Source organism: Ostrinia nubilalis, chromosome 6 (genome assembly GCF_963855985.1).
Source record: "Ostrinia nubilalis chromosome 6, ilOstNubi1.1, whole genome shotgun sequence".
Classification (NCBI taxonomy): domain Eukaryota; kingdom Metazoa; phylum Arthropoda; class Insecta; order Lepidoptera; family Crambidae; genus Ostrinia; species Ostrinia nubilalis.
Window position 1 is genome coordinate 13382677 of NC_087093.1, and position 27279 is coordinate 13409955.

Sequence of the window (27279 nt, forward strand, 5' to 3'; positions counted from 1 at the left end):
CGTAATGTGTTTTAATATTTTTTTTATATATCTTACGATTATTGATAATTTTGGATTTAAAGTAAATCTTACATAAACGCATCGCTCCACCACTTCGGGAGATAATACACGGATTTTTGAAATGAAATATTGGTAAACCATGAACATTCACATACTCCCGGAGTCCCGCCGAGAAAGTTTGTTTAGTGACATCTATCGGATAGTAGCAAGGATAAAAAGTACGTCTGCTCGATGATAGATGTCGCTGTACGCTGCTTTTTTATTTTTGTCAGCGCTCAACAGATGGCGTTAATAGACCTACAAACGGAGCCAGTAGTCGAGCGCGCGAAAAATCTAGGTATTAATTTGATAGAATTTATAAAATGTTGATTTTTTGAATACACAATATCAGGTACAAGGCCATTTTGAAGAATAATTAATTATTTCTGCTTTTAAAAACATGCGTTGCACAGTTCTTATGTTTGAAATGCTAGATAGAAGAATTTTTTTTGGAAAATTGGAAATGAAAGAACAATGTTTCAGGAGGACACGTAATGCCACAATGTACCTACTGTCATACATGGCTGTACATAAACTGTAAAATTTTAATTTAAGTCAATCAATTTAGTATGATAAGGTATTGTTTATTTATTTATTTTTTTAAGTTTTTGTTCTAGAGAAGTTGTGTGTTGGAATAATGATTATGCCCCTTGGTACGTGTAACCCCTTTGTGGTTTTACCTGCCATTTCTCTAAATCAGAGTTTTTCAACCTTTTTCATGACGCGACCCCCCTAGTATGAAAAAATATTTTGCAAATATTTTGCGACCGCTCGTTTTTTTTTCGTGCATTTTGTAATGTTACAAACAAAGGTGTTGTAGGAATAGAATATTTAAATCCATACAACATTTATGCATTTGTGTAACTAGATTTCGGATAAATCTATCTTAATAACTTAACTGTTTTTTTTACTGAGGTAGTTTTTACGACCTCTCGCGACCCCCCTATAGAGGCTTGGCGACCCCCCAGGGGTCGCGACCCACAGGTTTAAAAACACTGCTCTAAATGATATCTACCGCAATTGCTGACCGCTAACATGCTGTTATGATAATATGCACAAACTTCATCTACTTTACAAATAGTAACGTCCCTCCCACCTACACAATAAATTACACAAACATTTATTCCCAACGAAAGCTTTTTTAAACATCACTCATTCCGGGCGGATTAACTGTGATGCGACGAAAAAGGTTACCTATCCATTTTCCAGTACGTTGGGTCAACACTGACTCCATTCATCGGTGCAATGAAAATATTGGCCGTTTATCTTTTGTTCGCGAACTCCCAGCGATGAGCGGCGGAGTGTGCTGACATCGTGTACGTAGAGTCAGTAAGCCCACCTCACGAGACTGACAAAGCTAATAAGTAGAGTTACCAATGGCACTTAAGAAGCTTAACACTCTGTCAAGTACCTGATGAGTTTTGATTAATATCTAAGTACAAAAAACATAACCCTCCTGGCGCAGTCGGGTAAAAACATACAATCGAATTGAGAACCTCTTCCCTGTCGTGGCAAAAAAACATAATACGCGAGAACGAAAGAAGAAAAAACCCTCTTCCTTGCTCTCCTTTTTGGGAAATCAGTTAATTTGTAACTAAAAGAAGCCAAGAAGCTTGCGTATGGAATGTGACAATCATTGTACTTATTCTGCAGGCCTAGGATGCGCACCATGATAGAAAGAAATATTTTTTTTTAATTTGATTAAAGTTTATCGAGGCATTCATTTGATGTCTAAAATCAGCGATAAGATTTTATCACGGCGTGCATTATAGCCCGACTGGTAAGTGAGACTAGGCAGACGTTAGAAGGTTTTAACTGAAAAAAAAAAAGGAAAATAATCGTCCGCGTTCATAACAACCGTTTTCCTTCAGAAAAGAACATAACTCAGTGGGCCTTCTGTACACCTCTTCGTTGTGGCACTGTGTACACCCGAATTCGTTTATTGCAACAACTAAAAGGATTCCCACTCGCTGATATGTGAAATCACTATTTGGTTTGATATTGCCGGTGCGTTTTATTTTACAGTTAGCGAACAAATGGATTTTGCTCGATTCGAAGGTAAACTATGCAGCACTTGTTTTTCTGAATTTGTAAACAGCATTCATTTGTTTTTATTCAAACCAAACCCGTGTAAAATTAACATTGAAAATACGTTTATGAGTTTGTTTGAATGAAGAAATCTCTGAAGCTACTGAAACGATTTGAAAAGCTACGATACTGAAAAATCCACTCTTCAAATATCGCTTGAAACAGAAAGTACTTATGTTGTTTGGCCCGTGAAATTATAGCTCAAAATATTATTGTATTTAATTTCAAGCAAGGTAAAATCTTTATAAAAAGCAAACTAAGGCTGCTCTACCTTCGCGATCGCAATCGGCATTTAATTCCTCATCACAAACATTTGTCTTCTATTTAGCAATTCATCCAAGGGGTTGCTGATCGGTGATCAAGCGAAGCTCCCTCTGGTGGAAGAATATGCTACAAATGAGACGAGCGGGCTAATAGGGCTGCGCACGCGACTATTCCCGCGGGACCTTGCGCGAGGGTTGCTAAACATGACTTTAGTGTTCTAATCGACATGTAAATACTAAATTGATCACTTATAATTATTTTTTGGTATGATATGATAACAAATATAAAATATTAATTTTCGAAAACATATTGGAAAAGAAAATGGCTGTAAATATTTGGTACCCATTAATTTCGACTCTGTGAGCCAATATTTGAAATGAAAGACAGAGCCGAGACAAAAGACTCGAGACGGGAGACCTCTTTCGGCAATAGATCATTTCCTAAGCGAGACAGAGATATAAGTCAAATCAAGTTAACGGTCGCGGTTTCTAACTTTTCCATTGACATATTTTTTTTCTAGTCTTTCGACTGAAAAATCGACGCTAACCTACTCGTATAAGACATTTTCAACGTTATGACAATTTGATATTTCGTTTTACTGTGACTACCATAACCTTATTGACAAAAGTTTCTGTAATCCCAGCAGGCAGCCCTACGCCGCACCGCAGCGCACGCGTTGACGGATTGCGCCGCGATTGTCGCTGACGCGCGCGATATTGCCCCGATTGTCACATGTCACAATCGCTCCGTGTTACCCGCCAGATAAAACGTTTGATCTTCCCTGGCTCGCAGTCTTATGATGCTAATGTTTTGTAACTTTTTACTCACTTGTAACGAAGATAAAATTGTAAGTGAAGAAAGGTAAACATTGAAAAAAGTTGACCTTTTATTGAAAATAATCTTGTACTAGAACGTATTAATATTTATCGTACCTATTTTTAAGTTGTGGCTACTCAGAACTTTAATTTATTTTTTAATCACGTTTTATTAAGATGTTACATTGTCTACTAACTTTATTAGTCTCAAAAATCTAATAAAACCTCAGCTTTAAAAGAACTAATAAATTAATTTGTCGCACTAATTTAATAAGAAATTTCCCACGGCACGTAAATCAATGTTTAAACCGTGTTTCAATTCGAAGCTCAGAATGAATTGCAATAATTTTGGAAGCGTAATGCCTAGGTTAAATTTAGATACCTTTGAATTGTAGCCGCGCGAATAATCCGGTGCACGTTGCAAAATTTACATACGAATTGAACTTGCATTTCTGTAATATCGTTAGCTAATCGTAAAACAAGAATTTGCATAAATCGCACATGTATCGCGGATGCATACGCCCACCGACATATGCGAGCTTTGTAATGAGTTTTCCGTATGCTAATATTGCTCACTATATTACCCATCAAAGGCCTGTTGACATTGTACTATTAAAATGTAAACTATTAATATTTTTTGTAGAAAGAAAAAAAAATGTGGGCACGCGCGATTTGAGCCGTGGGTCGCGAAATAAATCAGATTAAAATATTCCTGTTTTTTGCAGCGTGACGTGAGGCGGGTTGACTTGGTGAATATTAAGTGAAATTAAATTATTTTCATTTTTGCAGCCGTAATGATTAATTGTGGTTTTAATGTTTAATTTAACTTTTATTTATGCTGGTTGATCTACGAATTCTATTTGTGATTCCGTCAGTAGGAACTTAGGTCAATCATTTCAGCATTGATTGAACATTATTGTCCTGAAGCCTATAGTATTATCATAATGTTTTTGGTATAAAATCAAAAGTTCCATAAAGTCCAAAATATACTCGTAGGTATATGGGTTACTGTTGATATAAAAAAGTCATAAGGACGTTTAATGTACCTAGAAACTGCGAGAACAAAGCGTGTACAGGCAAAGCAATCTACGATCCCAAAAGCGGCCATTACCATATTCCTTTATCTAAAACGTGTAGAGGCTGAACGTCATGTTTTATGTACGAAGCAGGTAGGACATGTTTAATTTGATATTATTTAAGGTGCCTGACAGCTCTAACCCATGCATATTCATACTGTGATTAATCATGGCTACCTCCCTCGCTGTTGTGACGCCCCAAATTTTCATCTGAGAAAATGCCACGTGTGTAACATAATGCTGGCAATTTGTAGCAGTAAACAATGCCTGTAATAGGTCACGGAAGGAATTTAATGAGTGGTCGGTAGATCACGTCTGAGGTAAGGTTATGTTAAACAACGAATTCGATTTGGCAATGAATTTAAAACTCTACAAAAATTGCCGTAAGTATTTATCAACACCACCTCGTGATTGTACGCAATCTTTTGTGATTTTCAATCACGTAATCACTTAAGTACGTGATTGAAAATCATCGTTAAAGTGCGATTATTAATTCAGTTAGTTGAACTGTAGTGCAGTCAGATAGATATTTTCAACATACTACCATCATACAGCATACTGACTACCATCTTGATATCCTAATAAATATTATGAATAAATTCTTATTCTTATTCAACATCTATAAAGCTAATCTTTAAAAAATCGGCCAACAAAGGGTTCCGTACCATTGATTTATGATTTAATTTACCATTAATTTTTTTTTTAATTTAAGTTATTTGTATAAAAGATTACGCGGTAATAAGCGGTTTACGATTTACGAGGTATTAAAAAAAAACTACTTACTAGATCTCGTTCAAAACAATTTTCGTTGGTATTTTTTATAGTAATGTACTATCGCCAACAGTGTTAACTGCCCATTGAAAGTCATGTCATCTCGTTCTATCGCAAAGAATCGCCATTTGATTAGAGTGAGAGCAAAAACGGAAATGGATAGCTAACAGTGTGGGCGTGTGTACATCATATGTTTTTTTTAGATTTTTCATTTTCTTATTTTAGAAGTTAGAGGGGGGGGGGGGGACCTACTTTTTTCCACTTTGGAAGCGTCTGTCACGCAAACTATTCGGTTTAGAAAAAAAGTATTTTAGAAACCTCGATATCATTTTTGAAGACCTATCCATAGATACCCCACAAGTAATTTATGTGTTTGATGAAAAAATTTTTGAGTTTCAGTTCTAAGTATGGGTGGTATGGGGAGCCCACAATATTTATTATTATTATTTTATTTTTGCATCAAATCTTAATGGCTGTGACATACGGACGGACAGACAGACGGACAGACAGACATGACAAATCTATAAGGGTTCCGTTTTTTGCCATTTGGCTACGGAACCCTAAAATTGATGAGTCTGTAAATCTCTGTCCACTTGCCATGAATTTCAATAGACAGAAACTTTGTCTAAAAAGGTCTAATTTCTAAGCAATTCCTAATTATGTACCTATACACACAATTGCATATTTGTATCTCAAAGTTAAATTGTATGGTGGGACTTAAAACTTTAACTTTGGGTGCTAATAAGAACATTGCCTTCCTATTCTCTAACAAAGTTCTACCATCCAAAGTAATTTGGTCCCAATTTAAACGTATTTCGGAAACGCACCGCAAAGTAAACAGTTTCAATGCCATTATTATTTCTGGAAGGCATTATCATCTAAATCGCATCGTGCACCATTACAGTGTAGGTATTTGCGAACTATTGTTAGTGGCTGTGTATAAAATAAACATTTGTTATGGAGGGACGCAATACCGGCGCGCGCGCGTGATCCCACATTAACATTTGAATGGCTGATGTATGGGTGGCCGTCATAGGGCCCTGTTCTAATGTTGCTAACGGCTGCTGTAGGTCTTTTGTGGTCAGATTTAATGCAGGTTTAATAAGAATGTTATTATAGGCTGTGTATTTTTTTTTGCACTTTTCAGTAGATTAATAACAGCTCGTTCTTATTAACATTACATACAACCTATACCTGTCTGGGTCATTCCACAAAAATATGTCAACTCTTAGTCCGCGCCACATTTCACATGGAATATTTGTTAATATTTTATTCCAAAATTGTTAAATAACAGCTCGCAATGTGTTTTATTCATCACCTATTTATATTTTTTTAAACTATTTTTCAAACATCTTAAATTCCTTTTAAATGACCCAAATCGTCATTCCCTAGGCATGTCCGTACTCCAAAAGTTTGTGTTTTGGAACCCATATTAATAGAAACATCAACTTGATCCTTTGTTTTACTTAACGAATAATCTATTTAAACGTATATTACACCAAATTCTATTAATATTTTGCGGTTTCAATAAACAATAATTTGATTTTCTTTAGTTGAAAAAGAGTCCACAGCTTTTAGCGTCATTCCCTCGCCACGCACCGATTTTATAATTTTGCGCTTTCATATGAATTTAGAGTGAATGACATTTAGTTGAGTTTAAAGTACGATACGAAGTTATGCTCAGACCATACAGGCTTTGCGGCAGCCGTTTTTTGAATTAGTGCAAACGTGCCAGTTGTTGCGGAAACACGTGTTGATCCAGTCACTTCGTCAGTCCCTAGTTGAGTAGCTTTATTGATTACAATAGGAAATTGTATATAATTTAATAGTATTTACGTGTGGTTTTTCGGCTATTTTCGGCACATCGTATTAAGCATCTTATAATATAAGGTTAATCTGCATTTGTGTTAAGTTTTACTCCAAATCGTCAGTCCCTAGACCGTCAGGCCCTAGCTTTAAACGGCGCTAGGGACTAAGTTACTAGTTAGGGAATGTCGTTTTTTATATAGTGATAATAACAAAATAACTACAATAAGTATATTAACTTATCTATAAATGTTAAGGTTATAAGTTTTATACTTTATTAAAAGTCATGTAGTAGTAATGTAGTATGAAAAAATTGAAAATTATAATTTCTCCTAAAATAAAGCATAAAGTGACTGGCCCTTTTAGACATAACATAATTAATTAATAAACTATAACTTACACTAATAAAGTATTCAAAAGCATCTTAAAAAAGTTTAGGACAAAATGACGTCGAAAATATACAGATTTTCATGGAATGACCCGTCTAATCAATGCAAGCTGCTTATTATTGCATAAAATGATCTTTTGACGAATTAATTAAAACCTAGGCAAGCAGCATGCTCTACCCAATTACCTACGTTAATTATTATGTAATGCCTGTTCCTTTACCTAATTCAACTTGTCTTAAATTATTTTTATTGAGAAAAAAAGAAGCAGAAAAATCAATAAATATTTTCATTTTTAATTTTTCCCATGAAGTTTCATTAAACAAACATTAAAAGAAACGCATGAAAAGAATTTAAAACAATCACGCGGGTGTCGGGATCGTAAAAAGGCCCTCTCTACCAACAAAGGAAGCACTCAAAACAATTAAATAATTCGGGGAGCGGTGTTTGCTTTGCGCAACTAGGGTGCTGATGAAATCTAAACTGGATTTCCTCGTGTCAATCGGATGACACGATCCGGATGAGATTGTAGTCGGAATAAATACTGGGAGTGAGATGATCCCGCGGTCACGTGGCCGGCGCGTGCGCATCACGCGGCGCGCCCTCCGACAACATTTTGGCGGGAAAAGAGGGCATTTATAATTCGAAACGGGAAATATTACACGCTAATTTTGTCGCATTTGGGGCATAGATTGATTTTGAGGCGAGTAAGGATTAGTCTGTGTTTGGGATGACACGTGATTTCTTTGTTGACGTTGATAAATTTGTGTGGAATGAAATCACAAAATAAGGGGTAAAACCTACAACAATAAATGTTACCTACCACGTCGAAGCTTAATAAAAAGTAGTTTTCATATTACATAATCAGAATTTTAAATAGTAATCACACGTTATGAAGCCCTGTCATCTTCCTTTGTGATTGCCTAATGATGTTGATTACGTCTTACATATGGTCTTCCTAAATTCAGGTTTCTTGGAATGATGATGGAACTTTCGCTACTCGTAGTTAAAGTTTCCGTGAATTGTCTGAATGGCTTATACAGAAGTAGGTATTACTTATTCCATCATCTATAAACTTCAAATCAGTAAATGCCACGACACTCAGTAAGTGCTACGAGCTTCTGAAATAATAAATTTCAATTGATTTTTTAAACACAATTTTACGCACGTCTTTCTCAATGACCAAATTATTTAAATGTGAAATGTAAGTTTTGCACTACTTATTTATTACAAGCTGAAATAACTACGTATTTATGTAACTAAAAGGAATGTATTAACTACACAAAATAAGATCTGTCAGCGCTACTTACTCGTACTTAAGCCGACTAGAAACATCACTAAAGATACCGTACATACAATAAAACGAGCCTCTCTAATTACACTAACCCCACATCTAGGGCCGGGCTATAATTTCAATCCTAATTATATGTAGTGGAAGTAAGGGAACTATCGCGTCGGTTTTACGAGCCGTGTGATTGAGCCCGCTCACTTTATTGATTCTAAACGACAATTAAACTATAGCCCCTGTCTGGAAGGAATTGAATTTAGTTGTCTGAAGAGATGCGTTTGACTTGGATGGTTTTGATGTCAAGTAATGGTAGATTTTCTTGGCAGGTTTATTACACATTGCATGTAGTATTTTTTTAGTTGTAGGTAATTTTACTCAGACAAATGCTTAAGAGTTTCATATAGGTACTGGTGGTACTAATATTGACCTTTAAATTTTGTTTAAAAATGTCAAGATTTCTACCAAGTGAATATTTTTGGAAGAGACTCCGATATTGATTGATCCGATAGATTAGCGGTGAGTGTCAGGTGCTCCACTTAAGTGTTGTTTTTTTTCATTGTTTGAGTTTTAAAATCTGTTTTTCAGTCACTTATCAATAGACTTGATTGTTCGATCGCTATGCCTAAAATGATTACAAAATTATTCTTTAAAGTTAATATACCTACCATATCAGATATATTTCAATATTGTCTCAATACTGTTATCAAACGGGAGTAAAAACAAATTAAATGTACCTAAGTAGACGCCGCGTGTCAACCGCCACCCGAACCCATTACTACCGAAAGCGCTATTTAGCGGTGCCATCTTAATGTAAAGCAACATTTTCTCCTCAGTGCCTCTACCATGAGTTGCCATCGAAAACTTGTATTCGTATACTACAGTCGATAGAGTTTAAACGTGGATCGATGAAGTTTGCATTAAAATCATACCATGAGTTCAATTACCGTATACTTTACTCGCCAGCGATAATTCGATGGTTTTGTGATGTCATGTTGGTGAACATGTTAACGTATCCAACTTCACACTCTATGAATGGATGAATGAAAGAACGAATGCCGCTCCTTTCTAACTATATAGAAAAGATAGAGTAGGAAATAACAAAAATGACAAAAATAACACTGCAAAATTTAAGTGTCCTAGAACAGTGCTTAAAGCTGAATTAACATGATGATTTTAAATTTGTATTGTTTATTTCTTGTCATTGCGACTTTGACGCAGCTGTTGTCATGACAACAGATAACAAAACATGTTTTGTTGAAGGATTATTGATGAATAATTTTCCACAAAAAATTGGATTTTAACCACGATAGGAAAATGAGAACCTGCGCCTATCCGTTTAAACCGATTGTAGAATTTATGGAAAGGTAAGTTAAGTAAAAATAAACATACTATGTGGTGGAGGAATTTCGATATTAAACGAATAATTTTGAGCTGGTTTTTTTGGAGAAATACAACCTTTCCAGCATAATTACCACGTGCCTAGCTAAAATTCAGTAATATGAGTGCTAGATTTATATTTTCTAGATACAATAAAGTTGTTTTTCTATAGATATGGCGATCTGAGTATGCCCACTGAAGGGCCCCAAGAAAGAGCCAACAATAGTCAACGGTGGGTGGAACTAACGGACACGCGAACGTGAAATGCTGATGCCACCGGCGACACGAAAACTACTGAGAAATTGAGAAAAGTGTGTATAAATACCTACTACTTTATTCATTTTGATTGCTTTGATCTTATTTCGTCATTTTTATTTGTAATGTTTATTTGTTAAGGTGTGGAGTGACTTTAAACAGCAAGAAGAAGGCAACTCGCATACACAGAGCTGCCAAGGGAACACTGGACTGGTGGCGGTGCAGGTTCTTCCCTGAAGCCAAAGGGATTAGAGCAGAGTGCTTACCTACTTGTAAATTAAATCCATAATAAAGACCTAGGGTAACTGGATGGATATACCTACCTTATTATTGTAAAACTTAAGATATTATAATTAATTAAATACATTACCTACCTATATTGTTTTAATCTTTCATGGTCACTAAACATACATGGTAGCAATCTCGTCAGTAATAATAATTAAGTAAATACATATCTTACTAACATCCTACTTAATATTAAAAATGCGAAAGTTTGGATGTCATTATGTCTAGATGTTTGTTACTCTTTCACGCAAAAAGTACTGAACGGATTTTGATGAAACTTTACAGTATTATTGTTTCAAATCAAATCAAATCAAATCAAATTTCTTTATTTGCGTAATTCCAGGTATAACCCAGATTAACATATAGGCTATAATTATGACGATCTGTGACAAACTAAATTTCACGCGGACGAAGCCGCGGGCAAAAGCTAGTTGAAAATAAAATGATTAATTTTTATTGACTATTTATTTCACTAAACCTAATACATAATACACAGACTGATTAAAAACAAAGGTAAATTTCAACTTATGAAAATACATATTCATTGTCGGATTAGCTTTCTATCATGATCTCGTAAGGCTGCGTTTCCACCAGAGATGTGCGAGGATGCGTAGCGAAGGATGTGTTTGTAAAGAACCAATAGAATCGCTTCATTTACCTCGCCTCGGTCAGCACATCTCTGGTAGAAAAGGCTCAGGCTGTACAACACTAATGAGCATTTTCAAATCTCTGCTACACATCCTCGTACGATACATTTTCCTCGCACAGCTTTGGTGGAAACCCGCACACATTTTCACAGCACAGCTAGACATCTTCGCACGACACAATTCCCTCGCATATCTCTGGGAAACGCAGCATCCTCTCCCTCCCCCAAGGATCTCCACAATGTGCCCGCATCCAGGTTCTTCCCGCGACCTTCACCAGATCGTCGGTCCACCTAGTGGGAGGTCTGCCCACATGCTGATAACATATGTTCCATCGTAATAAACTTCTTTCCGACATAATTTAATAAAGAAAACACCTAAAATGACCTAAAACCACAATTTTATTTTGCTTTTCACACGTCAATAAGCCAGTGAGTTACGTTACTGTGACAGCTAAGGTATTTTTCGATGACATCTTTGAAAATTGCAACTCATGGTATAGATGACCCACGCTGAACTGTCCCGCCAAACTCAATGACAGGGGGGCGCTACCATCGTTCAACTATATGGTTTCCAACATGGCAAAAATCTGAACCAGCGATCCGGTATTGACGGTGGCGCCCCACTGTCAATGTCATCGACAGGACAGTCCAGTATTTTGGAACTATAAGTTATTTGTATGAAACTTAATAAAAACTTTAGTCGCTATCGTATTCAATTAGATAGGTTTTTTACCTAACGATTTGAGATGAACTCATGGTAGTGTTTTTAGTTTTGCTGTGGTTCAGCTACTAACCGCTAGAGGCGCTGTACAATTTGCCATACATTTTTTTACGCCCTCGATAGCGAGATGCTCGGTAGGTAAACTCATGGTAGAGGCACAGGTAATTCTTGAGAAAACGTCGCCTCAGTAATTAAGGGAGGCCGTAAGCCAGGGAACGAGTGAACAAACAGACGGAAGAACCTAAATTAATTTAGCGGCAGATTCGCATTCCGGATCCAAGCCGTTCGGAACTTCGCAAATTGCGATCTTATCTTTTAATGCGGCCGACGCGACCCATCGGCAATTTGTTGATTTATTTAACAAACTCTACTTAGTTTATTACGCAAGAACTTTCACGGAAGTTAAGCGCGACATAGCGTCTGCAGGCAGCCATTTTTCATTTCAAAAGCCAAAATACTTTTACGGATACCTACTTAAAAGCATTTTTTTACATTTCACTGATAATATTTTACATAGTCATGGTATTGCATTGCACCAATATTGGGAATGTTAGGATTTTCCATGGAAAAGCCTGAACGTCGATGTACGTAACCTACGTTGGCAAAATATCATATTCTCTGACGTCATTACGGCTTGTTTATTGTGGAATTACCTATCTATCTGACACATAATGTGAGCACGAGAACGCTTACATGTTTCAGTGAAGGTGCTTGATATTTACCATTTATAATTGTAATTACAAAGATGACTACAAAACTCTGTCTATGGTATTAAACGCCCTTGGTGGCTGAAAAATCTACGGTTATAACTTTGCATTTTACCATTATTTGTCACCTTTTCTTTAGACTATGAGGAGGCTTAAACCTAAACGTAGGTAAACATTCACACTGAAGACAGACGCAGTGAATAATTTGGATTGTTTATCCCGAAGAAGGGCCGCGGCATTATCTGGAAGCCGTATCTTACTGTGGCGAGATCGCGCCATTGTGTTGAATCTGCATAATTTCGCTTCATTAAAGCAATGAAATGATTAATAATGGGGATCTTTAGTCTACGTTTGTTGTACGATGACCATTCGTTGGTAGAGTTCAGGAATCAAAAGTATTTATTTTACGTTACCTATTCTCTAAGATGCTACACGTGACTCTACCGAACCGGTCGTAAGAGAGATGCAATAAAATCTGTGACAGTCGTTTTCTTCTTCCCTTCAGATTTGGCCTAGTGTGAGTTTAAAAAAAAAATACATTAAATGTATGACGGATTGTACAGCGGAAACGTTCAAGAGCTAAAATGTTTATACATTTTTCTAACGCGCTCACTAGCTAACGTCCTCAACGTTTGATGTAAATTCACACTCAGCCCACTGATGTACCTGAGCACATCCTTAAGATATTTCTTGGGCAGTGAGAATACTTAATAGGTACCTATGTATTTAACATGGACCACTTTTTTATGGAAGGAATATTTCCATCGCATTTTTGTGTGCGAGTTTGTGTAATATGTGTCTTTTGTGGATTTTTAATTAGAATACCTAATCAAGTTGGAACTTTTTGTGTATCAAAGTTACTTGTCATCCATGGGTATTAGAAGTAATTATTATAGTAAGACTGCCGTTTTAGTAAGCTTAAATTTAACTATAGCACTTGGCAAGTTAGTACTAACTAAAGTTAACATCATCGCGTAGGTTTAAGCTGGAGCATCAGAAATCAATTATAAACTGAGCTGCTAGGTGATGTAGTGTAATTTTATATCAAAACTGTTAAGCAAAATTTCTTAGCGTTTGCTATAAGGAATTGACTATTGAAGTATACTCTATAATTGCATCTACTAATGCTACGATTGGAATCTAGAAAGTATGTTTAAAGCTTTCATAGTGATGCAAATTTTTATTCAGTTGAACTTCGTAGTACATGTAAGTTTTCCAAAAAGTTTTAAGTGAGTTTGTATAAAACTGAGTAAGTTGTTGCTGCACAATCAATTAGGTATCACAAACCGTGCTTTTATACTTTATTCGTTCGTTACAGCATTGGACTTCTTTAATGTCAAATTAAAGAGGGCAGTACTCCAATGAGTGCTCGTAAAGACATGATTTGATGACTATTTTGTCTCCTGAAAACACATTAACTGGTCACCCCAGCCCAAACGTTACAATCGGCCGCGATTTTCGCAAAATATTATCTTGCGAGTTCCTATTGCTATATTAGAAAATTAAAGCAGTATTGAGGAGCAAAGGCTTGAATATTCAAAGGGAATAAATTAAGCAGTAAGCGCTAAAGGCCGGAGCAAATCGGCGCGATATAGCGTGATCTAATATTTTGTTGAATTAATTTTGGACGGTGAAACTGAGTTAGATGGTTTGTATAGTTCTGCTTAGTAAAATTACATTGCTAGTTTTTATATTTTTAGTTTTTGGGGTAATAAATTGTTACAGTATACTTCCTAACGTAGTAAGTCTCGTGTTACTCAGACCAATCTAGCGCCAAAATAATAATGTAATGGGATTTTAAACTAAAATTATTATTGTCGTATTTGCATTTTTAGGTAAAGTAGGTATAGTTCTTTACCTTCTTTCAAAATTTTTTTATTTTAAGCATCTAAATACATTCTCACTTATGTCGCTCACTTTAAAAAAATGATAAAGATAGCTAATGATTTTAATCTTAGCGAATAGATTCGCTTCTCAAAATTTAAAAACCGGCCAAGTGCGTGTCGGACTCACGCACAAAGGGTTCTGTACCATTGATTTATGAAATTTTTTTTTTAATTTAAGTTATTTGTATGAAAGATTACGCGGTAATAATAAGCGGTTTACGATTTACGAGGTATTTAAAAAAAACTACTTACTAGATCTCGTTCAAAACAATTTTCGTTGGTAGTTTTTATAGTAATATATACATCATATGTTTTTTTTCAGATTTTTCATTTTCTTATTTTAGAAGTTAGAGGGGGCGACCAACTTTTTTCCACTTTGGAAGCGTCTGTCATGCAAACTATTCGGTTTAGAAAAAAAATATTTTAGAAACCTCGATATCATTTTTGAAGACCTATCCATAGATACCACACGTATGTGTTTAATGAAAAAAAATTTTTTGAGTTTCAGTTCTAAGTATGGGAAGCCCCCAATATTTATTATTATTATTATTTTATTTTCGCATCAAAATCTTAATGCGGTTCACAGAATACATCTACCTACCAAGTTTCAACAGTATAGCTGTTATAGTTTCGGAAAAAAATGGCTGTGACATACGGACGGACAGACAGACGGACGGACGGACAGACAGACATGACGAATCTAGTTCCGTTTTTTCCTTTTGAGGTACGGAACCCTAAAAAAAGCAAATGATTTGTTATTCCCGAAAAAGGTTTAGTTTCATCATCGTAATCATCATCATAGGCACGAATCCCTCTAATGTACCAGAGGCAAATAGAGGATTTGGTCTACACTGTCACGCTGCAACCCTGGCTAGACGGGTTAGGGTTTGAATATGGTTTTGGTTTAAGTTACATACATACATAAATTAATCTCAGTTTTTCCAATTTAGTTATAATTTTGTAATACTTACGTCTTATTGGATTTTATCTCGAGCTGAACGCATACGGTTTCAGTACTTACTCGACTGGTAGTCATAGGTTCGATTTCCAGGTGTGTCATCCTCTAATGCAGTGGTTCTTAACCTTTAAGTCACGAGGGACCATTTTACCAAATTTCTGTCTTGTCAGGGACCACTTTTTTTTTCAAAATCCTATGAATGGGGACTTCGATTTCTCGCCTACTGTGCGCCGTTTGCGTTTGTGTTGACTCTACTCATCACTTCACTTGGTTATTACGATGTCTTCGCGGACCACTTGGAATGCCTCCGGGGACCACCAGTGGTCCGCGGACCACCGGTTAAGAACCACTGCTCTAATGGGTCTATAGTGTAACATCACCTAAAGTCTTTTAAAATTTTTTCTGTAACTCATATTTGTAGACATGTAAAGACTTTTATAGATACTCTTTGTTTTATATAGTTTAAAAATACGTACTCTTTCTGCAATTGACTCCGAAAACTTTTCGCCTAAACACTGTTACTTAGGTCTCCAAATAGTTGGTAATGGAGCAAAGTTGAACTAACAATATAAACTGCTAGCGAACGTACGTAAAGTTCAAAACTCCCATTCCCCCTTCAGAGGGGGAGATTCCAAAAATACTAAATACCTCCTCCCTCTTAACTCGTACTAGTTGAAGACTGAATTTTGGAATAAGAACGTAATTATGTAAGTAGGATAAAATTAAATTAGAGAAACATCGACGGCCTTTTATTGTAATGGAACGCTAAGTTTTAATACCCGTATTCACAAACATTACTATAAGGTCTACAGTGCGCGTGGACGCACAGGGTGACTCATGAACCAATCACAGAGCTCTATTCAATGCTATGCGTTAGATTTGCTGCTTCACTTCAGCAAGCATCGTTTGTGAATACGGCGTATATCTTATAGGAAGAAATTAATTGGATGACATTTTATTTCATCTGAAACCATACATTACAGGCTATAAAAAGTAAAGAACTGCTTCTGCTTCTTACTTCTCATTTAAGAACAGAAAAATATGAAACTAACAGCATATCGTCAAAAAAATAGTTCTGCCCCTAAGTAATGAGCCTTAATGGCTCATAATCATCTTTTTGCATTACCTACCAGCGCTTGGCCAACATTTGGCAAGTCCTGAGAAGAAGCGCCACACCAAAATCCTCAACCACATCGAACATACTCTATATCTTCTATATTTATAATAAATCTGTAGAGAGGTCAATTCTGTACATGAAATATATTTTCAAAATAACTATCAGGTGGTGATCGATACTGATGCCAAAAATGCAATCAGTAAAATTTTTGTCTGTCTGTCTGTCTGTCTATCTGTCTGTCTGTCTGTATGTTCCTTATAGAAACAAAAACTACTCGACGGATTTTAACGAAACTTGGTACAATTATTCTTCATACTTCTGGGCAGGTTATAGTATACTTAGGAATTCCCACGGAAACGGGAATTAGCGGGAAAAGTCTTTTGTATGAAAAATCTAAACCGCTTAAGTTAGACGCTTGAAATTTGGCATGCAGGTACCTTAGTAAACTTAAAGGTTAGTTACAACAGGATATTGCAAAATTCCCACGGGAACGGGAGTTAACGGGAAAAATAATTTGTATGAAAAAATCTAAACCGCGTAAGATAGATGAAGGGGGTAAAACGGGATCCACGCGTACGAAGTCGCAGGCGGCAGCTAGTAGACAATATAAGAGTCTATATACAATATAAGTCACTAGGCCTCTCGGTCAAGTTCAGCAGCTGGGATTATGTTCTTACGGCTAATCTGCTGTAATCTTGCAGAGCACTTGCTGGCTGTTTGTAGCCAGCTCATTACCGTCACTGCACGAAAACAATTCTGTTTGTACGGCTCACGGTAATGGACGCTTGATTTGAAGTTAAGGGATAGTGATGGGACACAGAAGGGTTCTTGCGTCACTGGTATTAAGTCTCAAGTCTGTTACTGCACAGATGTAGGTGGAGTGCTTTTTTTTAATTCTAATTATTTATTGCTCCATGTTAGGATACAAAGGTTCTTAAATTGGACATAGACCCGTAACATGGACCCTGTTAGGGTATTGCAACATGCGATTAATTATGATAAAAACAATTATACCTACCATTAGATATTTATTTTATTTTCGCTTGCCTTAAATAATCTATCTGAAATATTGATGTGACAACAGACTGGGGGTATTAATTGACATCGTAAACTAGATTATAATCATACTGATTGTGATGTGATTAAATTACATTATTATTCATCTTGTTAACTCTAAAAAAAAGCCATAGATACTGTTGGTATCAGTAGGTATATCATAAAACTATGCACTGTGATATTTTATGTTCATTTTAATATGCGTTAGTAATAATCATTGCGTGGTTAACGACCGATTAGAAAATAAGATTTAAACCTATTGTTTTTTTGGTTGTAGTGAAAAGGTAAATAAACAATCTATCATAATAAAAGATGTAACATAGACATTATGAATAAATAAAACAAATGTCTGTATTTTTAAATTACTTAATTTATATGTGAAACAAAGTGATGATATTACATACATTTATATTAAATTGTAAAAACTTAAGCCTAGTATGATTGTACCATTTTAATTGAAAAATATTGACAAGCAAATAAATATAAAAATACTTAATAATAGTTGTTACAATGTTAATCCAATCCAATGAAATTACACAAACAATTATTAATAGTCAACATATCTTTATTAACGTCATGATGATATAGAGATCAATTTTAGTAGCTACATAATAAAGATTAATTTGATAAAGCACGGATAAAAAACACTTACCTAATTATAACTTTCGTGTTTGAATTAAATTATCCTATTATACTATTTATTGTGGATTTTTACCTCAAAATAACGATTGGTTGTTTAAGTAAAATAGCTAGAGCCAGAGATGCACTATCAAAATAAATGTAGAGCATTGTTACAAAATCAAAATTATCTTTATTTGTTTAGTCTAATTAAATTAGTACTTACAAACCGTCAAAGGACATTGTCAGAAACCGCCTAAAAAACCGCCCAAAAACATTAACCCATCATAATTATTTTCTATTTTTTTTAATACATTAAGCACCCTTTCATTCTAATGGACACTTAAGCATTGAAAAATTAAATAAATAAGTCTTTTAACGTTTATTCTATAATACTATTACAACTTCCGGACGTTTTGGTGCGTGGCATGGTCTAAAACCTATCAAGTTCCATAATTTTTGCCGATAAAATCTGTACGAGGCATTACCGTACTTTATTGCTGGGAGTCCATGTATAGTGATGTTCCTGCGGCCATCATAGACAATAAAATATCGATTTTGAAAATAAAATAAATCGATTAAACTGCTTTGAAGACTAGATTTGCGTTAAAAGCTAAAAAGATATTGACAGTTTGACACTATTACAAGAAGATATCTAAAGTGTCCAACTGGTCGAAGGTCGTAAATAAAATAAAAATAATTAGGACCATAAACTGATATTCATGGTATCATAACTGTAAAAGTGTCAGAATCCGATGTTGAATCCAATGCCAGTTGAAGTGTGAGAAACATATATTTTTTTTTTTTATGTGACAGGAGGCAAATGAGCAGACGGATCACCTGATATCAACCTAGTATAGTTGCCAGTCTCTCATAATCTATGCCAATGAGGGTTTTCGCGATTGAAAAATCCGCCAGATGGCAATACGTAGACGTGAGGTCCAAATGCTGCATGATTGGTTATTTTTGACATGACATTGACAGATATCCACCAATCATGCAGCATTTGGACCTCGCGTCTACGTATTGCCATCTCGCGGATTTTTCAATCGCGAAAACCCTCATTCATAGCACATGTATAATAATAGACCAAATGAACTTTTATAGATTGTGAAAGAGAAGATAAAGATTTTATTATTTTATTAAAATCTTGCCACGAGGTAGTTTTTCAGTAGAAACCAGGATTGGATAATCGCTACAGGCAAGTATCAGAACATTTTATAAATATTTTTAATCGATTATATCCATGTGAATCGTTTTAATAAATTGTCATTTTACTTTTTCAATTAAAACTTTTTCAATCCCTAGTCTTGTCAAACTGTCATAATGTCAACAAATTATAAATGTCACGTCAGTTGACTCAATTTCAGTCTTCTGTGCGTTTATTGTATTTTTATTTCAATGAAATAGTGCTAAAGGGTTAGTACTAAAACTGAAAGCCTTTTTTCAGAAAGAAAACCAATGTGGTGCCCTTATTATTCATGCTGTTTGAAAGTTACAAGTCAGTGATACAGAGTTGCCGACATTATAACTCCGTAGTGATACCATACCAAAGAAGAAGTTTTCCTAAACACTTGTGTTGTTTTTATATGTGATCGAATAAAAAGGATTAATTCTACTGCTCAAATGGAATAACTTATCCCAAGAGACCGAATATAAAAAAACCTCTCCATAGAAATTATCACCATCACGAGGATGTGAATTTTTTTGAGAATTTGATATTGGTCCTGTAAGAAAAGTAGTTGTATTTCAGTAGTAGAATCAACCCTTCTTGTTTCATCAGCAAGAGTAACTATAAAAACGCCCTGTAGGTAGGTATTATTAAGCTGAAGAGTTTGTTTAGTGTCAAAGACTGTCACACAGTGTAACTTAAATTGGCATATTATGATAATGAACATAAAAACTTAAATAAATATTTATGTTAATATTTTTTCTATTTATTTATTTTCCCAAAGCTTCACAGTGACAGCTGAAACAGCAATACTGTTAACAAAACAGTAAAACTAAACTTGGAACAAACTGTTACAAATATGAGGGGTTTAATATTTTACAAATTAAAATAAAACCGCATGTTGCTTTACTTTCTCGTATAGGTAATAAATGTAATTAATGGCTAGATTATTAATGTTACTTTGTTACCCTCAATAGTGAGGAAATCTTATAAAATGGTAACCCTGATTTTTATTGTCATTCAAGTGCTCTTTCTTCGCATAGGCTTCTGTGATTTGGCCAAGGGCCACACACATTGCGATAACATTATGCGACATTGATTTGACAGCAGCGGAGTGAAGTCTTGCGACTATGCAAAATGATACCCTGTAATCGTAGCGCATACAGACATAGACGGGGCGGGGCACATAGCTCGTAGAGCTGATGGCCGCTGGGGCAGGAAAGTTCTTGAGTGGCGACCACGAGCCGAAAGACGTAGCGTGGGCAGGCCTCCCACTAGGTGGACCGACGATCTGGTGAAGGTCGCGGGAGGTGCCTGTATGCGAGCGGTGCAGGATCGGTCTTCGTGGAAATCCTTGGGGGAGGCCTTTGTCCAGCAGTGGACGTCTTTTCGGCTGAAACGAACGAACGAACGATACGTATTACCACTATTTACCAGACATTACTATTTATTGCATACTCGCCGGATTACACGTATGAGCACGCGCGTAACAGCTTCGGCCTTGCATTATTATAAGATCTTGTTCCGCCCTTTTACGAACTTCCTCCGTGAGGATATCCCCGCCGAATTCTATGATGAACCTATCAAAAGTCATATTCTGCAATGTCAACCCACCACAAGGTGGACCGACGACCTGATAAAGGTAGCGGGAAGGCGCTGGATGCAGGCCGCTACCAACCGTGCGATGTGGAAGTCATTGGGGGAGGCCTATGTTCAGTAGTGGACGTCCTGTGGCTGAAATGATGATGATGATGAAGAAATGAATGAAAATGACAAATCTTCGAACGTGTATAATACCGGGCCAAAGTAATCATATAATTTTGGCACCTTAATAACTATTGCCGTTTTTGTTGTAAAGATCATGCAGCGCTACTTGCGGATATTATTGGAAAGAAAACTATGTGGGCTCTAGATCTGAAGCCGCTTTAACGAACACGAAGTGCTCATACAATGCGGCGTATTTTCTTCCAGTCTTTAGTCAGGACTTTAGTCGAATTAAAACCCCGGTTGAACGTGATATAGCCGCACTAGAATACGATGCTTTTTTGCATAATCGCAAGACTTCGTTCCGGTGTCGACCGAATGTTATCATGATGTATGTGGCCCAGGGGTTACCGTAGCCGCTAAGGTTTGAAACTTCTTGCTTAAAATATTGTAGTCTTTGGCATAGACTACGATGGTAGTCATGGAGATAGGAGTTTGTTATCTCGTGTCAGATGTAAATGGTGAAAAGAAAACTCATGATTCGTGGTATTTTTATGTAATATGTAGGTATTTTATAAAAGTGGAACCCCGAGTGATCTCCAAAACCCATTCTATTATTATATACGATTCGGCTTCGATATCTATAATACAATAGGAGTTTATTTCATGTGTCAGATGACAAGGGTGGAAACAACCTACGATTCATGTTGTTTATTTACGTGCAATATGTGGGCATATTGTAAAAGTGGAATGCCGAGTTGTATTTCTAAAACTTGTTCTATTATTTTATACTATTTGGCTGCGACTCGGCGTGACGACAATACAAAACATTTTTCGCGAATCGGTGTTCATACATTCACACAATACATTAGACGCCATGTTGTCATAAACGACATATTATAAAATCGCTGTGATTTAATATTCTTAATCATTAATTTTATGGCAAGTGTCCATCAGGAATCATTGTTCTTACACACAGAATCGTATTATTTCGCTTTCGGGTAGTAATATGTCAAAATTGTTGGTTCTTTAGGCGAACAATGTATGGAGAACGAACATTGTCCTTTGTGAGATTAATGCCCGTTTTCACCATCAATCCGTAATTTTTAAGTGACCCCTATTAAAACAAAATTCCTGTTATGTGTTATAGAGGTCACTTAAAAATTAGGGATTGATGGTGAAAACGGGCATAAGGCTGAGTTGCACCACCTTATTTTAACCGTAACTATTACAATAACCGGTGCTTTTTGTATTGAGTTTGACAGATTTTTGACGTTTGTCAAAGTTAAAGTAAGATGCTGCAACTCAGCCTAAGCTTTGAAAAAACATTAAAAATTAATGCCTCTTAGACGATGGATAACAATGAATTATATTATAACAACTAGCATATTTATAACAATGTTTATAACAGCTGAAATCTATGGAATAAACTGAATTCGGCTCTTTTTTTATTTATTTAAGTAAGGCAATATAAAGGCTCTACACAGTATCAGATCAGTCTTTTAGAGATTAAAAATTTTGTGACAATAATTTTATTTAGCTGTAATTTATTAGCAACTACCTACTTTATTACATAATTAAAATTAATTAATCACTAACTAAATAATAGTTCACATATTTTTACAAAAGATTTATATAAAATTAAATCATTTTCCTTAAGAACAAGAAATAATATTTTATTTATCTTTACAATGAATTTGTCGCTTTTGAAAATTATGTAATGAAAATGAAAACATTTGATTAATTTGCTCATTTTAAGTCAGATAATGTAGATTAAAATATAGATACTGTGTTTTCTATTAAAAATAGTTAGTACAAACATAACGTTTTAATGTCTTTTATAAATATTTATTATTTGTTGTATTCACATTTTACTATATTACACTTTTGGCACTATGTTGTACTTACCAATTAGATCATTGTTCACTGCATTTTAATTTGCAGTCATAATTTCAAAACAAATTCACACACCACACTAGAGCCGACGCGTCCCGTCGGCCGCTGCCGTCGGCTAAGCTTGCTGTCCGGCCACCGTCGTAGCACCTCGTAGCTCGTAGCCCGTAGCATCGTAGCGTCTTTGCGGGTCAGTTTTTAGCCGAGTCAAATTAATTAGGCGTCCGTGAAAAACCGCACGTGAAAAAATGATGCGTGGAAAGCGAGTGTTCGGCGCGCGCCGCGGCCGGCTGACAGCCGCCATGTTGCGGCGCCACGCCCGCGCCGCCGCCGCGCGCCCATTGGCCGCCGCCGCCCGGCCCCGCCCCCCTGCGCCTAAATGTTGCCAGCTTTTTGAATAAATAATTTCAGTAATTTAAGTAATGAAGGCAATTATGGCGTTGTTTAGCTAAGTTTGCGCGGCGGCGAGTGGGAACTTTATATTTATACCGCTCTCTTTATGTACGCCGACGCGCGGTTAATACGCCCGATCTGTTTACGTTGCGAAGCGGAGCGAGCTTTTATTTATTGCCAGTGACTTCGTTGCACGGCACGCGATTTAAACTGCAATTATTTTGTACGCTAAGGAAAACATATTGCTCGGTTTAAATGAGTTTGAATATTAAGTTCCCCTAAGTTATTATGGATCGTTGTCTACTAAAATAAAACGAGTTATTCAAATTGCAGAGATACGAGTATGTGAATATCTTACAATCATAATTTTCACTTTTATGCTACTGATCCGGCAATCGATACGGCAATAATCGCCGAACGGTACGGCAGTAAATTGATAAGTAAACGAAAACATCATAAACTTGAGCCGGAATGGAGTTGTGTCACGTCACGACGGTCCATCGAAGATCCCGTGTCCACGCTCGGCGGGTGGCGAAGTAAACAGTGACGTCACGAAGCGTCATCGAGCCGATAAAAAGTCGATTTTATTCGCACAAGTTCGGCCAGCTGACTGCGCCCGTCCCGCGCGCGCCGCACGCACCGAGCGCGCGAGATTGCGCGAGCGAGCGAGAGCGCGGGCGGCGCGCGCGTGCGAGCGGGACGGGCGAGGGGCGCGCGGCTGTGGGCGGGCGGCCGGATGATGTATGGAGTGGTGGAGTTAGGTTCAAATTGCTCCGGGAAGTGGCCGAGATTAGAGCCAGCGCGGGCCGCACCGCGCCGCGAGTGTAAGCCCACTTAAGACTGTTTTTAATACTAGTATTTTTTACGCGATCCCGACAGGATTTAGCGGATAAGCGACGTCGCCGCGATCGTGCGCTTTGATTTATCGGTTTCAGATTCGGTTACGGTTTGTTTTCTGGTGTTTACGTTAGTGGGTGACGGCCGGCCGCGGGTGGACGCGCGTAATCCCGTGGCTTGTACCAGATTATGACGGATATCAACGGATTTCGTGTACACACACTGTGAAAATCGACTTTCCGTGGAATCAACTTAAACCCGCTGTGGCACGTGTCTCTATCTGATTGCAAAAGTGAGTATGTTTTGTCATCAAATCATTAAAACCACTACGTCAAACGGAAAACAATCTTACATTTTCCAAAGGGTCTAACTGTGTTACCATTATCCGCTTACTCTACAATCCGCTGTAGCAAATGAGTGTTTATTTACACTTTCATTATTTACTTTTTTCGTTCTAAGAATAGAAAATCTGTTATGTAGAGTCTACTGGTTAGCCAAAATGTTATAAGCTGTAGTTCTTATAAGAATCATATAGCAGGAAAATGGTTTGTTTACATTATCTATGATGGATTTTCTTAGTGATGATGCTATTTCAAAAGCATTAAAAGGAAGGAAGAGGAACTAAGAAGATGATCTTACAAAAATGTAGAGTTTCAAATTGTTTCTACGTGAAAAGACAGTGTACCTAATATATTTTTTATAAAACAATTCCAGTACCTAACCTAAAAAGTATGCATAGGTAGAGTTAATTACAGTGCACATATTTTTCAAGCCGTGTATAATAGTCCTATATTGTAATTTTAATCAAAACTATCTTTAATAGATGATCAATTTATTTTTAAAATCTTTTAAATATATTGGAAAATGTCTTATAGTCCGTTTAAAAACTGTTTATATCCGTGATTTAGATGATGTATAATTAATAAAATAGTTTAATGTTCCTGCTTAATTTTATAATGAAAGGGTAGCTTTATAAACCTGAGAAATGTAATGTAATTCGCCTAGGTCAATTTTACTAATGCATTCGATTTATCAAGTGCTTAACAAAATTAAAAAGCAATTAAGATACAAGATAAAATAAACGGCAATACCCAAAGATAATTTAAAATGTTAAAATGTGGTTGCATTATGATTGTGCTTATTTAACTTGGTGATAAAAACTGAAAATAAATTATTTTTAGTGCACAATATTTTTAGTTTCTAAATTGCTGTTGTTATATTTACCAGGGTCTGAAAATTCAAAAGACACCGTTTGGTTTTGATGTTGTAGACTTGATCCAAACTGGTAACCTGAAAAGTTATATTATTTCGTCATTCCAAGGCCAGGTACCGACGGCATGTAAAAACCGTCTCTGGCGGATGATACTCGTAGAGTCTGCAATCATTGTCATTATCCCAGTGCCGGATTAAAACTACTTGATGCCCTAATAAGCAATCCATACGTGCATCCATAAGTTTCCTAGTATAGCTCTTTAAAAAAAATCTAATCAGCTTTTTAGACGTAGGCTTACGCGACTAGCGACTTTTACGGGAATTAAATTCGTGAAAAATATTTTTTATTATTTTTGGTGCCTCCCAAAACCTGATGCTTTAAGCAATTGATTAATTTGCTTAAGGGTTAATCCGGCGCTGTATGATCCCAATATTACCAAATAACCTAAACTACAAAACTGTCCTTACTTTTAATAATGTAAAAGTTTAACTTTGCGCAAACGCATGATAGGAAATGGTACAGGCAAAAAATATTTATTTCAACAAATGTGTTTTCTATTTTCAGCTGCCCATTTTTTTTATTATTCTACACTAGCTTTCTGCCCGCAGTTTCGCCCGCGTGGAATTTTTCAGTTTTTTATATAACCTATGACACTCAGCAATAATGTGCCTTTCTTTTAAAACGGTTCAGTAGATCCCGAGATTACCCCTTACAATTTAACAAATATACAAACACACAAACTTTACTTCTTTATAATATTAGTATAGACTAGCGGCCGCCCGCGACTTGGATCCCGTTTTACCCCCCTTCATCTATCTTACGCGGTTTAGATTTTTTCATACAAATGTTTTTTCCCGCTAACTCCCGTTCCTGTGGGAATTTTGCAATATCCTGTTGTAACTAAGCTTTAAGTTTACTAAGGACCTTAAGCGGTTTAGATTTATTCATACAAAAGAATTTTTCCGCTAATTCCCGTTCCTGTGGGAATTTCGGGAATTCCGGGAATTCCTTGTTGTAACTAAGCTTTAAGTTTGTTAAGGTACCTACATACCAAATTTCACTTTGCGTATCATCTTGGAGCAGGCATCAGAATGGCAAAGGGAAGTCTATCTTACCTTTGTAGACTTCAAAAAGCCTTTTGATACGCTAAAGTGGGCAAGCATATGGTCACGACTCGCTGACATTGGTGTCCCGCCGAAAATTATCGATCTACTGAAGGCCACCAACGGCGTGGAATAGAGTGGGGTATAATCGGAGTCTTAGAAGACTTAGATTATGCCGATGACCTCTGTTTGCTGAGCCACACACATCACGATATGCAATCCAAAATTGATGACCTACATCGAGAGGCGGGCATCACGGGGCTCAAAATTAACTGCCGGAAGACCCAAGAGATGCGATCTGGAGTGAGGAATTGCACACCATTACGGATTGGTGCAGAGGATGTGGAACGTGTCCACAATTTTACCTAAATCGGGAGCGTCGTGTCAGAGACTGGAGGTACCGAAGAGGACATCACTTCACTACCTTCGCACAACTTCGCCCCGTATGGCAGTCACGGAAACTGACCCGAAGGGTCAAGATCAAAATTTTCGGGTCAAACGTTAAATCCGTGCTGCTCTATGGGTGTGAAACGTGGAAGGTCACCAAGGTCATCTCGCACCAGCTGCAGGTCTTCGTCAACCGCTGCCTTCGCCGAATTCTCGGCATATACTGGCCTGAGAAAATCTCCAACGTCGAGCTATTGGAACGCTGCCACGAAATTCCGATCGACCAGCAGATCAAGCGCCGCAAGTGGAACTGGATTGGCCACACTCTCCGAAGCACACTTGGCGGAGCCCTGTGGCAGACGAGGCAAAGAAGATCGGCAAGACTTGGAGCGAGATCAAACGCATAGCTCAAGACGAAC

The 27279-nt window shown here is 36.7% G+C and overlaps 1 protein-coding gene and 1 long non-coding RNA gene across 2 annotated transcripts in view; both read left to right on the forward strand.

Moving 5' to 3' along the window:
• The first annotated feature begins 9370 nt into the window (after window positions 1-9370).
• Window positions 9371-10531, forward strand: LOC135072977 (uncharacterized). The gene is made up of 3 exons (XR_010257552.1): window positions 9371-9897; window positions 10083-10221; window positions 10307-10531. It is a non-coding gene; the product is annotated as an uncharacterized LOC135072977 (long non-coding RNA).
• Window positions 10532-24090: 13559 nt separating this feature from the next.
• The window catches only part of LOC135072655 (pituitary homeobox homolog Ptx1), a 74531-nt gene continuing 71342 nt past the window's right edge, over window positions 24091-27279 (forward strand). Inside the window, exon 1 of the mRNA XM_063966668.1 lies at window positions 24091-24449. The gene's annotated coding sequence lies outside the window, so the exon portion shown is untranslated. The remainder of the gene's footprint in view (window positions 24450-27279) is intronic.